Here is a 15,441-nt window from a genome sequence, read left to right on the forward strand (position 1 = left end):
ATTATTCTAAATTCACTTTCTGTTATATTATTTAAATCCTTTTTGATCAGCTCATTAGCTGTTGTTATTTCCTGGAGATTCTTCTGAGGGGATTTCTTCCACTTGGTCATTTTGGATAGTCCCTGGCATGGTGAGGACCTGCAGGGCACTTCCCCTGTGCTGTGGTGTATAACTGGAGTTGGTGGGCGGAGCCGCAGTCAGACCTGATGTCTGCCCCCAGCCCACCGCTGGGGCCACAGTCAGACTGGTGCGTGCCTTCTCTTCCCCTCTCCTAGGGGTGGGATTCACTGTGGGGTGGGGTGGCCTGTCTGGGCTACTTGCACACTGCCAGGCTTGTGATGCTGGGGATCTGGCGTCTTAGCTGGGGTGGGTAGGCAAGGTGCACAGGGGCAGGAGGGGCAGGCTTAGCTTGCTTCTCCTTAGGTGATCCACTTCAGGAGGGGCCCTGTGGCCGCAGGAGGGAGTCAGATCCACTGCCGGAGGTTTGGCTCCGCAGAAGCGCAGAGTTGGGTGTTTGCGCGGAGTGAGCAAGTTCCCTGGCAGGAACTGGTTCTCTTTGGGATTTTGGCTGGGGGATGGGCGGAGGAGATGGCACTGGCGAGCGCCTTTGTTCCCCACCCAACTGAGCTCTGTCGTCAGGGGGCTCAGCAGCTCTCCTTCCCTTTGTCCTCCAGCCTTCCCGCTTTCTGAGCAGAGCTGTTAACTTATGACCTCCCAGACGCTAAGTCGCGCTTGCTGTGGGAACACAGTCCGTCAGGCCCCTCCGCTTTTTGCAAGCCAGACTCGGGGGCTCTGCTTGGCCGGCGAGCCGCCCCTCCGCCCTGGCTCCCTCCCGCCAGTCTGTGGAGCGCGCACCGCCTCGCCGCCCTTCCTACCCTCTTCCGTGGGCCTCTCGTCTGCGCTTGGCTCCGGCAACTCCGTTCTGCTAATCCTCTGGTGGTTTTCTGGGTTATTTAGGCAGGTGTAGGTGGAATCTAAGTGATCAGCAGGACGCGCGGTGAGCCCAGCGTCCTCCTACGCCGCCATCTTCCCTCCCCAAATCCTGAAAAAATCTTTTCAATGATGAAGGGCAAAAACAAAAATTTTTTTTTCAGATAAAAATGTAAAAGCAAACATTCCCAAATATTACCTGCAAATCACTTTGAAACTGCAGCAGATGAATGTTCTTCTGTTAAAACAAACAAACAAAAAATGTATGGGGTGCCTGGGTGGCTCAGTTGGTTAAGCGTCTGACTTCGGCTCAGGTCATGACTTCATGGTTTGTGGGTTCGAGCCCCGCGTCAGGCTCTGTGCTGTCGGTTCAGAGTCTGGAGCTGCTTCAGATTCTGTGTCTCCCTCTCTCTCTGCCCCTCGCCTGCTTGAGCTCTGTCACTCTCTTGACAAATAAATAAAAACATTTAAAAATTTTTAAAAAACAACCAAAAAAAATGTGTTGCATGTGTTTCTTCTTTAGTTAGTTAAGAAACATTCTTACATTGTAATGGTGAAGCAAAACACAGAGGTTTATAAAAGAAATGACCTAAGACTATCACTAAGCTTGGTGATTTTCCACCTAGTTTTATGACTTCTTACAGTTCTCTCATTATGAGCCCGCAATGAAGAAGGAAGCTATAACAAAAACAGTTTTGGAAAGTCCATTTGGTTCATCCCTGTGATAATTCCTGCAACAATCACCATCCTTCCAAACTTGGAGGCACTGGCCAAAATTATCTGCATCCTCCTCTGGTCCTTTCCTTTATAGTTTTGCCGCTCCACTCCTTCTTCCTTTTGACCAAAACTTCTCCTTAGATCAGTCCCAGCTATCCTGCAGGAGGATTGCTTTCCCACCAACCAATAGAAAAACATGAACAGGTGTAAACCTTTGACCTTTAGTTCTGAAAACTAGCAAAAACAAGAACATTGTTCTCTGAGCCAAAAGAACTGAAATCTTTAGTGGCTAACGTTATGTGCAAGAGATGGAGACATGATCGAAGGGGGAGGGGGGGCACACGTGGAAAATTCAGTTCAGCTCAGTGATGACAAAGGTCAAGGTATTGTATGTGGATAAAAAACGCTGAGAACTGTAAAAGGTGTTCACTTCATGTGAAACGGTCTCCAAGCAAAACTGTCTGAATGCTCACTATAATAAATATGTTACCGAGCTTTTCACATATCTACAACTCATTCATCTTTTCCTTCATGCTACCGAAAACTACAGCAAACATTTGTGGCAAGCTGTGCAGGTCAAGATCGCAAATTGTTCCTATGCTAAACACACCTACCTGGGTTTAGAGCAGAAATACCCCTAAGGAAAAAAAAAGAGAAGGCTATGCTTCTATATAATGGACCATGTAATTAATGTTTCTAGACTCCAGAGAGAAGTAGCCTGAAATAAATTTTTCACCTTCCTACAATATCAAAAACGACCTTTCCAGCTATAAATGATCATTTTTCTCTTCTTTGGTTTGACAGGGGAAAAGCTGACCTTGAAAGCACATAAAGGATGCATTTATTCAGATTTAGATATCAGGATACTCTACTAACATTTAGTTGTTGTATTTTTTTTTTCCTAGACTCGGGAAATAGACATGCCCTTGCCTCACAACAAAGAAAGGATCTAAGTAAGCATCATTTAAAATGATGTTCCATGAAAATACTGTCATTCATTACTTAGCCAGGTGAAAGCTGCAAATTCTGCTTCTCACTAAAGTTGCCATAGAAATCATATCTTCATTCTACCTCTGTGTGTCGAGGAGTGTCCTGAGAGCTGGTTTCAGTGGGAGATAAGAATCACCCCAACTCATATGCTCTGAGTACAGATGACACAAAAACAGTCCTCAAGCCTGAGACTTCATCATCTCCATACCTCCCTGATTCAAGGAGAAGCCTGTGGCCCTTCCTCTGTCTCCCCTGCCCACTCGGACAGTCTTGTTGAGAAAGATGGTGGAGTAACCTTTCTTCCTATGGTCTCCCTAATAAATTGGAAAAGGTGTGGGAATGGGAAGAAACAGAAATCACATTCCACAGTCTTAGTCATCATAAACAGGATTGTGTAGGCAGAAGAAAAATAGGATTTCAGCAAATGGTCCTTTACTGGGCAAAAACTATCCCAAGATAACCCCTTCTAAACTGCTCAATTACATAAATCCAGGAATTTAAGAGAAACGAAAACATTAACACTGATTACAGCATCCCTAGAATATGTAACAAATTGTATACTGAAGTCCCCCTGAAGAATGCTATCTCTCTCATTGATACAGACAAGCCTGTAAAATAGCTTTGGCATTTTAATGCTTGTGCATTCTAAAGTTCCAGATGACAGCTGCATAGCCAACATTTGAAAGTGATCAGAAAGCTCATGCTACACAATGGTCACAGCTGGACCCATCGATCAAACTGTTTTGCTCAAATGAGACTCAGTGGTTGTTAGATAATTAAACAGTGCATGTTCTGGACTTCAGAATTTTAGCCATGGGAGCTAGATCTGGAAGAAAGTAAAACTGGAAAGATTTCTCTGTTGCTTTAGCCTAAGCTGAAGATTTTTAAACTCCCGCATGATTCTAGGACATCTGCCAGTGTCTGCATCCAGAACTGTGCCCTAGAGTTATCAGCTATACTGGTCATGAAAGTGGAGAGAGAGCATTTCAATGATTTGGATTGAATTAAAATATTAATAGTCACTTTTGTGAAAACAGAAGGTCGGTATGAGTAAGAACGTCTTTCTTCCTGAGCAAGGTGCACGCTAAAGTAGGGTAGAAGAAGAAGCCCATGTTTCCAGGGATCTCAAGTCCACTACTTCTACACTTAGGGACAATTTGTCCGATAAGATGATTTTCACTGAGAGATAAAGAAGCCCCGATTATAATGGTTCAAATGATGACATTATGTTGTAAAATTTGATATAAAAGCACTTCAATGCTAAGGTAGATCCAAGCTCAGTACAATCAGGGCTTCAGTTCTGTTCCCATGAAGCCACCTTGGCTCTGCATTCCTGCTCTCTTATTTTGTTTCTGGCTAACCCTTGTTAACACTACCTGTGTGCCAGACTTGGTTTAAGTGCCTTAGACATGTTTTTATTCATGTGCTCCTCACAACAGTCCTATGAGGTAGATCTTTTATCATGCAATTTTTTTTTCAAATGAGAGGATTTTAGATTCATATTAACTCATACATCCTCAAAACATCCCATGAAGTAAGCATTGCCATTACCCATTTTACAGAGAAGGGAAATGAAGCCGACCAACTAGCACAAGTCTACACGGCTAGCCAGTGGCAAATTTGGAAACTGAAGGCAGCATTCAGACTCCAAAGTCCCTATTCTTAACCATTTGGCCGTCTATCCTTGTTATCTCAAGATAACAAGGATATCCTTGATATCTCAAGAACAGAAGCTGCAGGAATTCTCTTCACGCATGATTATGTCTAAGGGCAGAGAAAGAGTTTGTTTTACTTTTAAGACCCCCCCCCCCCCACTTTGCCAGAGCCCCCCACCTCCCGGCAGTCTTTCACTCAGGTATCTCTCCAGAATTGTCACTCTATCATCATCAATCATCATCCAATTGCTATCTATCATCAGCAACTGGAACCAGATCCCCATGATGGGCTCACACTGTCATGGGCTCAATCCCCATGAGTGGCCCCATGGGGGTGGCATGCAACCAGGCTCACCTGAAAGAAGCCTCCTGGAGAAGGAAAACCAGAACATGAGTGCTCAGCCTCAAGGACACAGGGGACAATGGATGTGGACTCAACAACCTTTCTGCTGCAGTGCCCACCTTAAGGTTAGGTACCAGGAATGTTGAAATATGGGTTGAGTATATCAAAACCCACCGTCCTTAGTCTTAGCCCTGTCTTTGGAATTTCAACTCATAAAGTCGTTATGCCAGAAATATACCAGAAAAGAAAAATGCCTGGAGAAAATTCATCCCCCTTGAATACCTCTTACACCAGAAATTTATCCTTTCCTCTGACAAATGGCTGTTGAAAACTTTCTTTGTGCTGTTTTTCTGGTGCTAGAAACACAGTGGTAATCAAACGGATATATTCAGCTTTGTGAAGTTTGCATTGTAGTAGAGGAAAGACATGTAGTATGTCAGTAAACACTGTAGTTGCAAGGTAAGAAACTAGAGAGTAATCAGAGTGAGGTGGGAGATATTTTAGATAGGACGGTCAAGCAAAGCTTCTCAGAGAAAGGTGACATTTGGATAGTCTTAAATAACGATAAGGAAAGAAATGAAGAGTCTTGACAGTATTTAGCATCCGGGTTCTTTTTTTTTTTTTTTTTTTTTAATGTCTACTTATTTTTGAGGGAGAGAGAGACAGAGCTTGAACAGAGGAGGGAAAGAGAGAGAAAGTGCGAGAGAGAGAGAGATAGAGAGAGACAGAGACAGAGACAGATAATCTGAAGCAGGCTCCAGGCTCTAAGATGTCAGCACAGAGCCCTATGCAGGGCTCAAACTCATGAGCCATGAGATCATGACCTGAGCCAAAGACAGATGCTTAACCAATGAGCCACCCAGGCACCCAAGGTTCTTTAAAAAAAAAAAAAAAAATTCCAATGTTTATTTATTTATTTTGAGAGAGAGAGAGAGACAGCAGAGGAGGGGCAGAGAGAGAGAGAGAGGGAGGGAGAGAGAATCCCAAGCAGGCTCCACACCATCAGCAGAGCCCAACACAGGGTTCAATCTCACCGACCATGAGATCATGACCTGAGCCAATATCAAGAGTCGGACGCTTAACCAGCTGAGCCACCCAAGCTCCCCTAGCATCAGGGTTCTGAGGTCTGCCTATTTCACTTCAAATCTTAGCACTGCCACGCCCATGCACATTCCCCACAGTTTTGTGCTTCCAGTTCCTCAACTGTGAAACTGGAATAAGTCATAGGTTTGTTGGGAGGCTTAAATTAGTTAATACACTTCACAGTGCACATGCTAGAGAGTGCCTAGGGCGTTGTGAGTGCTCAGTAAATGTTTGCTGTTGTTATCATCTCAGAAATATTAGCCCAGGTACAAGTAACAGCAGGTTACCCTCAGTAGGAGTGATGCTATTGGGGAGTAGAAAACAAGGTGGAGAGAGTGGGGATGGGGAGCTAAGTGAACATGGGAGATCATGGTAGGAAATGAGGTCTTACAGGGAGCCAGGGACCAGACTGCTCCCATCAGTAACTCCTAACTCTGGATCCACATGGAGATTACCTTTGGATGAAGTAAATCAGAATCTCCAAGAATGAAACTCAGGTATTAGATGCTGAAGGTCACCCAGAGAGGGAAATGAACTGATGTGAGTTTTGTATGTTAAAGAAAGAAACTTGAATTTTATTCTAAGAGAAAAGCTAAGTTATTGGAATGTTTGTCATGCCCTGCCCACTTCCTCCCTCAGTCTTATTTCTGCATATCGGATTCTCAACGGTCTTTTAAGGACATCACATTCTCTTAGATTAGAAGACTTCTATGACAAGCTCTCCTTCCTCTTAGGCCCTCCAGCGCTTTTTTCTTTACCTCCTGATAACATAGAATTTCACAGATTATGTTGTGTTCTGTATGTCTTTTATTCCCTACTAGAAGGCAAGTTCTTCAGCAGCACAAACCATGTCTCCTAAAACAATTTCTTATACCTTCAGACACAAAGAAGTTTTTTTAAAGAATGAACTTAAGGGCTTTGCTTAGAAACAACTGCTTAGACTAAAAGCTGAGGTTATAACAAAGCCCCCATTGCTTTAGCAAATCAGCTCATTTAACAAGCATCCAAATGTTAGGCACTAAAAAACAGAGATCAAATATGGTTTCATCAGGTTATAGCTATATGTTGAAATTGGGAACACATAGAATGTCATGATGCAATTAGGGATCAGAATGTAAACTACAAAGGGCAAAGTCAGAATGTAAACTACAAGTTCTAAGTGTAATTTCTTCCAGCAAGTTAAGTGAAGTAACACACACATAAAGCACATAAAGTTTTAGGTTTCATATTATCATGGTACCCAAGAGCGATGAATTCAATTTTGGAGCAATTTCAAAGTATCAAGAAAAATCGTAGAAAAGATCCCTCAATTTAGACTGATTTAAAACAGGACTGTCTGAAGGCCTAAGCGTGCATTATACTTCACAGATAAAATCCTACCTACTTTTATGCACACAATTTATATGTATTTGTTAAATATCACTTGATTTTCAAGTGATGGACACCTGGTTTATCATGAGAGTACAAATAGATGACTACTGAAGAGAAAAGTAGACAAAGATACCTTCTGGTGCTCCTAAAGTATTTTGCAATGCAATAAAGAAGAAGAAATTAGGTTGTCTGTCTAACAAATAGAAGCGAACTCCATATGGAGCAAAGGCAGGCACTTTCCATGGGAACTTACCTTGAACAGCAGTCTACAAACAAAATAAAAGTTAAAAATGGCCTTGTCAGTTCAGGGCTGGAAGAGCATTTAAATGTCTGGCCAACTCTAGTTCACATTGTGATATATAGTTCTCTTGGGTACCGACTGTCAAACTGAGTTAGTGTCAATGAAAGAAAATGGGAGATGGACTCTCAGATGTTCTCATTCAGCTAAAAAGAAAAATACAGTTCAAAGAGCTTTTACCCACTGAGCTTTTCAAATAACCACTCAGTAGGATGGACATCGTGCTTGGAAAAGAGGACTCATAGGAATACGAAGAGAACTTGATACCTATCATCATTTCTATAAAGTGAATCCAGGTGGTTGCTTCTCAAAAGAGCAAATAGATAACCTCAAAAGAGTAAATAGGTGCTAAAGATAATGTAATCACCCAATTCACATGGCCACTCAACTGGTGAGGTGAATTTAGAATAGATACTCTTAGGCAGCATTCATCTAACTCACTCTGCATCAACCAATTGATGCTTTCCATTCCCTCTTAATCCATACTTGCCAATGTTAGCTACAGCCTGTGACCTTCTCAGCTTCACCTTCTACAGACATTTGGTCAGAAGTTGATAGCAGGCCCTTAGAGTTGATAGCAGGGTCATTCAAGATAATCTAGGTGGGATGTTTGTAATTTTTTTCCTCTGGATACACAGTAAGACCTAGACTCATTGTGTGTGGTGAAATGCGCATGTAAAACTTAGACTAAAATGTTCTTAAGTCTAACATTTACACAAACTATGCTTTGCATATATTATTCATTGATAACATGAAGTCACCTTGCATTTACTCAGTGTAAACATTGATACAGCATATGGCAGTTAAATGTTTTCAGCTATCCCATTTTGGATGGTCCTCTGACCAACAGCATAATTTCAGAACATCTCCAACTTTGTCAATAAAGCAGGGTTGGTTTGTGAGATCTCCTCTTTTCCTGTATAAAAATAAAGTAGAAAACAAAAAAGTGCAGATGCTTGTCATAAGTAGAGTCTCAAAAACTTAACAAGGATGGATGGGATTATGTTGGCCATCTGCCTCAATGAGCCCACTCATCCAATCCTTACATTAGCCAACCATGAGTACAATTGTGAAAGCAGAACTCAAAATATAGGACATACACAACACTGGAAATACATCTTCAAAGTTCTACCTTAAAACTTCTAGATGTAATCAGAGATTTTATTTACTTTTTTTCTTTTTCTTGTCTCTTGTGGAGACATTTGCATTAATTAAACCTCTCAATTTATGATATATTATTAGTAGTCTGTACAGTATTTTCTTTTATTTTATTAATTTTTCCTCTATCAACTCAGAGATAGCCCTCTGTGTGTTGATGAGAGACTAACGCTTTGCCCATTGCCATGAGACTGACTGTTTATTAGCTGGAATGAATACCAGGTTATTTAAATCACTACAGAGATACGATTGGAAAAAATAAGCTCCAAATGGATATCGATATGAAGACTAAGAGCATATGAGGTCTTAAGGTATGAAATTAGTGAATGCCTACAATGTAATACCTACAACGTCTCTGAATGGTTCCAAGGAGGCAGATACTAAAATATTAAATATTAATGTTAACAGCAATGAATAAATATAAATACTACAAAAAAATAAATAATAAACAATAAAAATTAAAAAGAGGCACTTGGTATCATTCAGTCCTAGCTCTAATGATGAAACTAACAATTTTAAGTAGACTTGGGCCAAACATGAATGTGCTAGTCAGATTTAATCAAATACGGAGCACAGGGACAAATTAGGAAATTATCTAATGAAGGGAAGCCAAAGGAACAGATGAGTATCAGAAAAATTCATCGGTGATTTTAGGATCTTGGAATTCTTAAGATGGGAAAATCTGAGTGAATCACTCAGTCAATGCTTGCCTCCAGAGTTGTTCTAGTAAAATCTCCAGCATCGAAAAATTTTTAAAGGGCCCTCTTCTCTGCCCAACCCTTCATCTTGCCTGTTCCTTCCCCACCATTCACTGTTCAAAATGGAAATTGCAACATGACCTCAGAAATCTGAAGGGGAGCAAACAACAACCAAAAACCCTCATCATTCAAAGTGAAAATGTGTCAAGAGAGAAGGGTTGAGTCAAATCCAGATGGCGATGTGCCATGAAATGCTAACAGAGCTCTTCATTTTCGGCAGAGAGCAAGAACAGGCAGTGTTTATAATGACGTGTTAACATCTGTCTGTGAATATCATCTCCATGGCACCGAAGTACACCACCCAAACAAAGGAAACTCACAATAAAAGCAAGACTCTACACATTTTTAATAGAGAATTCGTATTCGAGTTGACAAAGAAGCATCATACACATTTGACAAAGCCAGTTAAAGTCTACCATACCTCAAAGAATGACTTATATACTAGATTAGACATGAACAAGAAAGGAGACGCTAAGGAACTTTTAATATGGAGTATGCCTAACAGTCCACCTCTGTTGGTGGCAGGGGAGAACAGCAGAATAAATACCGGCATTAACATCATATTTACCTAAATTTAATCCTAGATCCGCCATTCATTAGCTGTATGTCCCTGGGTGAGTTACTTAACATCTCTCAGCTTTGGTTTCACTATGTAAAGGAGGAAACGGTCCAGTAATTCATTGTAAGAATTAGCAACGTTAATAGATACGGACTCTTTGCAAACTACCTACCTGTTAATGTGTGCTCAATAAATGTTCGTTCTCTTTCTGCTTCTCTTATAAAATAGTCTCCGTTAATTCGGTCCAAATTCGTAATTGCTCATTCATTGTAAAAGCAGTTTATTTAGCCTATAAACATAAAATAGCTTTATTTTTTTCTAGTCACTAGTTTTGATCATGTCCTTTTGAATCTCCTTTCCCAATGTTGGATGGCATCTCAGGCAGATCTTGTAACTTTTTGAGTCTTTTTCTTCATCAGAATTTAAGCCATTCAAGTGGAAATTCCAGTCTTACATCTAATTCAATGCTTTCCCAATTGCCATCTCTGGCTATGCTGGAGAAATGGTCTAAGGAAAGAGAAATGACCAAAGATTTTACTATCCCATGCCCTTGTAAACTTGAAGTCCTGGATCATCGTGACCAGTAGAATGGATTGGGGGAACAGGGCAGATGTCACGTTAACAGGGATCAGCTGCAGTTCCTTCCATGGAAGATTGTTGTTGCTTCTCTAGCTGATGCTGATTCGTTATTCTGTGAGGCAGACAGCCCAGTGTTGGCTCACTGCTTGAGCACATGTGTGAGGTCTCTGGAAGGTTCTCCAGAGCCCCCTTGTCCACAGTTTCCTGAAATGAGAAACTGGTCTGAGTTCAGTCTCTGGTCTCCAGTTCCTCCTCCAGTTCCAGCCCCTAATAGTCCACCCTGAACCCACTCCTACTATGGAATAAACATATTAGAAAGAGCTCAGCTCAACCCCTTCCGGAAATTTCCACTGGACCCATGAAAAACACACGTATCAAAATGGTGGGCTCAGCCTGCTCCATTTCCTTTCCCTCTCTCTGGCCTACCCTTTCTCTCCCAGATCACCTTTTCCCTTGCCCAGGTGGGCATCAGGTAGAGAGAGAGATGTGCTGCCTAAGCAGGCATCCAAATGCAGATCAGAATGCCAACCTTCCCTTGTTTTCCATCTTTGCAGGGAAGCCCTCTATCTTTTATACCTTCCTCATTAACTCTCTCCGCTATCAGCAAACATGAGAATTGGGACTGGTGTGCTTCTTCCTTAGCTGGGAACAGAGGGGCTCAGTGCTCATCACTAACACTACACTTCCTAGAATGCTAATGTCTTTTTCCTCCCTTCCTCAGGCATTACCTCACAGTCTTGGAAGGCCAGGGGTTCTCACTTTCATGGAACCAATTCTGCAGATTTCTGGTTGCAATGTTAGTAGTTCTCTTTAAAATGTAGGGAATATGCTCTTGTTGGTTTTCAGCCACAGATACAGGCCACCAATTTGAGGGTAAAAAGTTAATAATGTTGGATTGCAATGTCATCTCAAATAAAAAGAATGACAGAGAAAAGTCTGAGAAATAATGGAGCTGAATACATGGCCAGAAACACAAATATTTGGTATATATACATTTTTTTCTGTCTATAGTGTTGTCACAAACTCACTCCAACTTAACTTTATAACTGGTCTAGTCTTCTTCACACACTCCCACACAAGATAGTAGGTAAAATTCAGCCTATCGGTTCTGTTCTCCAGCTCTCCTTCACGTTCCTCTCTAAGATCGTGTTTGATGTGTGAGTGCAAAGACACTTGGGGGCCTGGGGGAAGCATGGGGAATGCATTCTTAGATATATACAGTATCCCCAAGGTCCATGCCAATCTTTGCTCTACAGTGGCCAGCCCCATCTTTCTTGGGGTGCACCTAACACCTGGTTTTATCTCTGGGTGTTCTAATTACCATCTGTGGCTGAATCAGCAGCTAACTGGAGAGCTGTCAGTGCCTAGCTCAGCTGTGGTCAGTTACCTCTCTCTGTGGGCTCAGCTTTTACTTTGTGCAGAACTAGATACCCCACGCCCTCAACCAGCTCCCCCAGCCCTTACAGCTTTCAAGGCAGGCTCATGTCACCACTACCTTGTGGCGGTGCCATGACAGACCCATTGACCTTGGACTCAGCATCTATCACATGTGGGAACCAGGTAGGATTGGAAATGCCTGTGAGAACTTTCATATCTGGCCATTTTTTTTTCCATCTTTTTAATGAGGATGCTGGCTCCTCTGTCCTCTGTGGGGTGATTTTTTTAAAACTATTGTGTGTTTTTCTCATTGAATCTGTGTAATTGTTAAGTTTCTCTTGGAAATTTTCAATATCCATTGGAGTAAGAGACTGAACTACCAAATACTTAGTTCACTGAGATTTTACAGGGTGGTCATCACTTCCAATGTAGTTTACAGAAGAAAAAAGCCATCATTATTTACTTGGTAATTTCTAGTAAGCATTTTGTTACATTATTCATTGCTTCACCTTAATATAAAAAAAAATCTGACTGCAGTAGTGTAATATGATTGTATTTCCCTCATTAAAGATAGGGAAATAATGAAAAAAATTTATAATAACTACAAAATTATAAATGGTAATTGTGTGACCATTGTCTTGTGAGGGATCTATAGGTAATAGGTAAATATTATAGAAATCTGATACAGAAAATAAAAATGGCATTTAAGCAGAATCCCAATTACTACAAAAATCTAAACATTTCTCCATGATTTACAGAAGCTTTCTTCTTTTGGAGAAAGATACATTAACATCCTTTAAACTTTTCAAATGCATGGTCTGTAATCTGATAGTCAAAAAAACTATAGTTAACATCTAGAAAATGACATACTTGAACTGAAGGTTATTTTTTTCTTCAAGAGATTCCAAAATATATCATAAAAACTATTTAAAAAAAAAATTAGTGCCAACTTCCTCCCACCTCTTTAACTAATAACTGCCTTATAAACCCCATAGTTTACAACTCTGAAAAGCCTCAAACCAGTATTTCAAAGTTACAGCTGGAGTAACTTTAATGGAGTAACATTAAAAAATATTGATGTCCCAAACTATCTTTGAAAATATGCTTAATTTAAATGGCTTCTTTTTAAAGTTAATAAAATTTTCCAGGTTTGGTTAGTTTTGCTGCTTTAAAAATAAATAAATAAAACCATGAATTACTGATGTGTGAATGATAGTATGTTAAACCAATCACTGAAAATGTTTCAGAAACTGGATTTTTTGAATTTTCAAAACATTAAAATGAAATAATCTTTAATTTGGATCATGATTTTTTTTTAATTCCTGTACTAGCGAGAGCTTTCCTTCAATGTGTGATGCATAACTACTTGTTTTAACTAGCAATGTTCACTTCTTCCAAAAGGATGATTATCAGCTGGACCAGAGGTGAGATTCATTCTGACAAAGGGATTTTGGCCAGGTCGGTTGTCACCAAGTGAAGTGGAGAACAGAGGCAGATTAGCAACAACTCCTGAGTCCTCACTTTCCACAGAACTTTCTAGTACGTCCTATGGGTCACCTTAAAGAAAGCAACAGTCTCTAGCTTCACAGTGTTTAAATTTAGGCTGGAAAATATAAAAAGGAAGGAAGGAAGGAAGGAAGGAAGGAAGGAAGGAAGGATCTATACACGTAAATAAATATGCTAATTTATAGACAAACAAATACAGCAGACATAGCTTGTGTTTGTAGCACAGACACACATGTTCAGAGATGAGAATATTGCTGTGATTCTTTACTTATTTGCAATGGACACAGTTTAAGAAAGAAAAGTAGGGTGCAAGATGATGTAAGACCATTCTGTTACAATACAGAAGAAATACCATACGCTTTCCACATTGGAGGAATCATCACTTCCATACATTACTGGGTACATAGGATACACGGTTCAGTCAAACTGGTAATACTGTGTTCCACCGAATAGCTCACTGGGAAACTCCAGTTCAAACACTCATAATGCATAGATACGAAGGTCCTGATGCAAGTTTGCCATTTTCCTTCCCTAAAATAGAATCTTAACCCAGGATTCCTTTCTGGCATGAAGAAAGATGTACAACGACTCAGAGGCCAGAGTTGTCCTATTGAAACTGAGTTGCTTTTAGATATCACAATAGATAAACTATTGGAGTCATCCTAAAGAGATCTAGCAGTCTATTTAAAATAGTGATTCTATTGTTTTTGTCAATTATACTGGATATGACTTTTCAATGTCTAGAAGCATTTTCAATTAATTATTTTATCTTCTCTTCCACAAATTCATTATTTTGGTTAGCTATATTTTATCAGTGGATGAATTGGGCTTTTGCTGTAAGCATGCTGTATAACAAACATCTACCAAATTTCCGTGGTTTAAACAATCATTTTTTCCACAACCACCTGTCGGTGGGTGATCCGCAATTTGGCTGATCTCAGCGAGTCTTGCTTCGTCTTCCCTGAGCTCTGCTGGATCACAGGCTTCAGATCGATTTGAGTCTTCCTTTCAAAATCCAGACTGAAGAAGAAATAGTTCTCTGAGATACGTTCCTGTTACGGCAAAGGACAGCTGTTCCAAGAGTATTGGCGGATTCTTGCCAATGATTATCTCTGCCCAATATTTCATTAGCGAAGCTGAAGCAGGTGTCCCTTGGCCAAGCCTGAAGTCAGTGGGGTAAGGAAATATATTCCACCCACAGGTGAGTGATGGCACAGCAGGGGAGAGAGGAAGAACTATGGACCCACACAATCCACCCCTGTAATGTAAGGAAAGAGGTAAGTAAGGAAACCTGGCGTCTAGTGTTAACTTGCAAACACCACTCTAAGAAGATCACAATTGCCAAAGAAGTCAGGGTGCCGTGATTTAAACTGCTTAGTAAAGATGACTCAAGTGCATCCCCAGCCTCGAAGCAGCGCAAATACTTAGTCATCTCTTTCAGGCACTGATGTGGAAGCTTCCCTGAGTTTTATAGCACCCTCTCTTCCCCTTTGTTTGAGTTAATATTTCGGCCATGATTTCCCAAGCAACAGCTTTTCTTCTGGGTTTAGCTCTGGCCTCTGCCTCAGATATTCCCTCTTATCGAATCCTTCATTTTTACTCCCTCAGTCTCCACCAACTTCTCACCAGAAGCATTTGGCACTTAGAACCTGGCAACCGGGACTCCTGACAGGGTCTCTGCCTTGGAACTATCCGACTTCGTGTTGAGAATGTTTATGCTCAAAATATGAAAGTTATAAATCGGTGGAAAGACAGTAAGACGTTAGACCACTTGATCAATACCGCTTAAAGAAAAATTGTGATTACGTTTTAGACATTCATGCATTCGTATTTACATATTCATGTATTCATACTTACATATTCAGTTTTATTTAACACAAAGTTCAGATATAAGCTGTGGGGCTTCCTAAGCACCAAAGAAACCGGGAAATGTGGTAGAATAAAACAGTTTTTGCTTTTATCCTTGCCTCCGTCATTAACACGTATAGTTCCCTTTTACATGATGCATCGCCCTGTTTTTGAGCTTAGTAACCTCATTCAAATAATGACAGCATGAGTCTTAAAACTTTCATATGGGGCGCCTGGGTGGCTCAGTCGGTTAAGCCTCCGACTTCAGC

The 15,441-nt window shown here is 40.8% G+C and overlaps 1 long non-coding RNA gene across 1 annotated transcript; it reads right to left on the reverse strand.

Moving 5' to 3' along the window:
• Positions 1 to 9,630: 9,630 nt before the first annotated feature.
• Positions 9,631 to 14,578, reverse strand: LOC121028138 (uncharacterized). The gene is made up of 2 exons (XR_005789094.1): positions 13,721 to 14,578; positions 9,631 to 10,645 (listed from the first exon to the last, which is right to left on the reverse strand). It is a non-coding gene; the product is annotated as an uncharacterized LOC121028138 (long non-coding RNA).
• Positions 14,579 to 15,441: the final 863 nt, after the last annotated feature.

The sequence above is a fragment of the Herpailurus yagouaroundi genome, unplaced genomic scaffold (genome assembly GCF_014898765.1).
Source record: "Herpailurus yagouaroundi ecotype Mexico unplaced genomic scaffold, PumYag 28, whole genome shotgun sequence".
Lineage (NCBI taxonomy): Eukaryota > Metazoa > Chordata > Mammalia > Carnivora > Felidae > Herpailurus > Herpailurus yagouaroundi.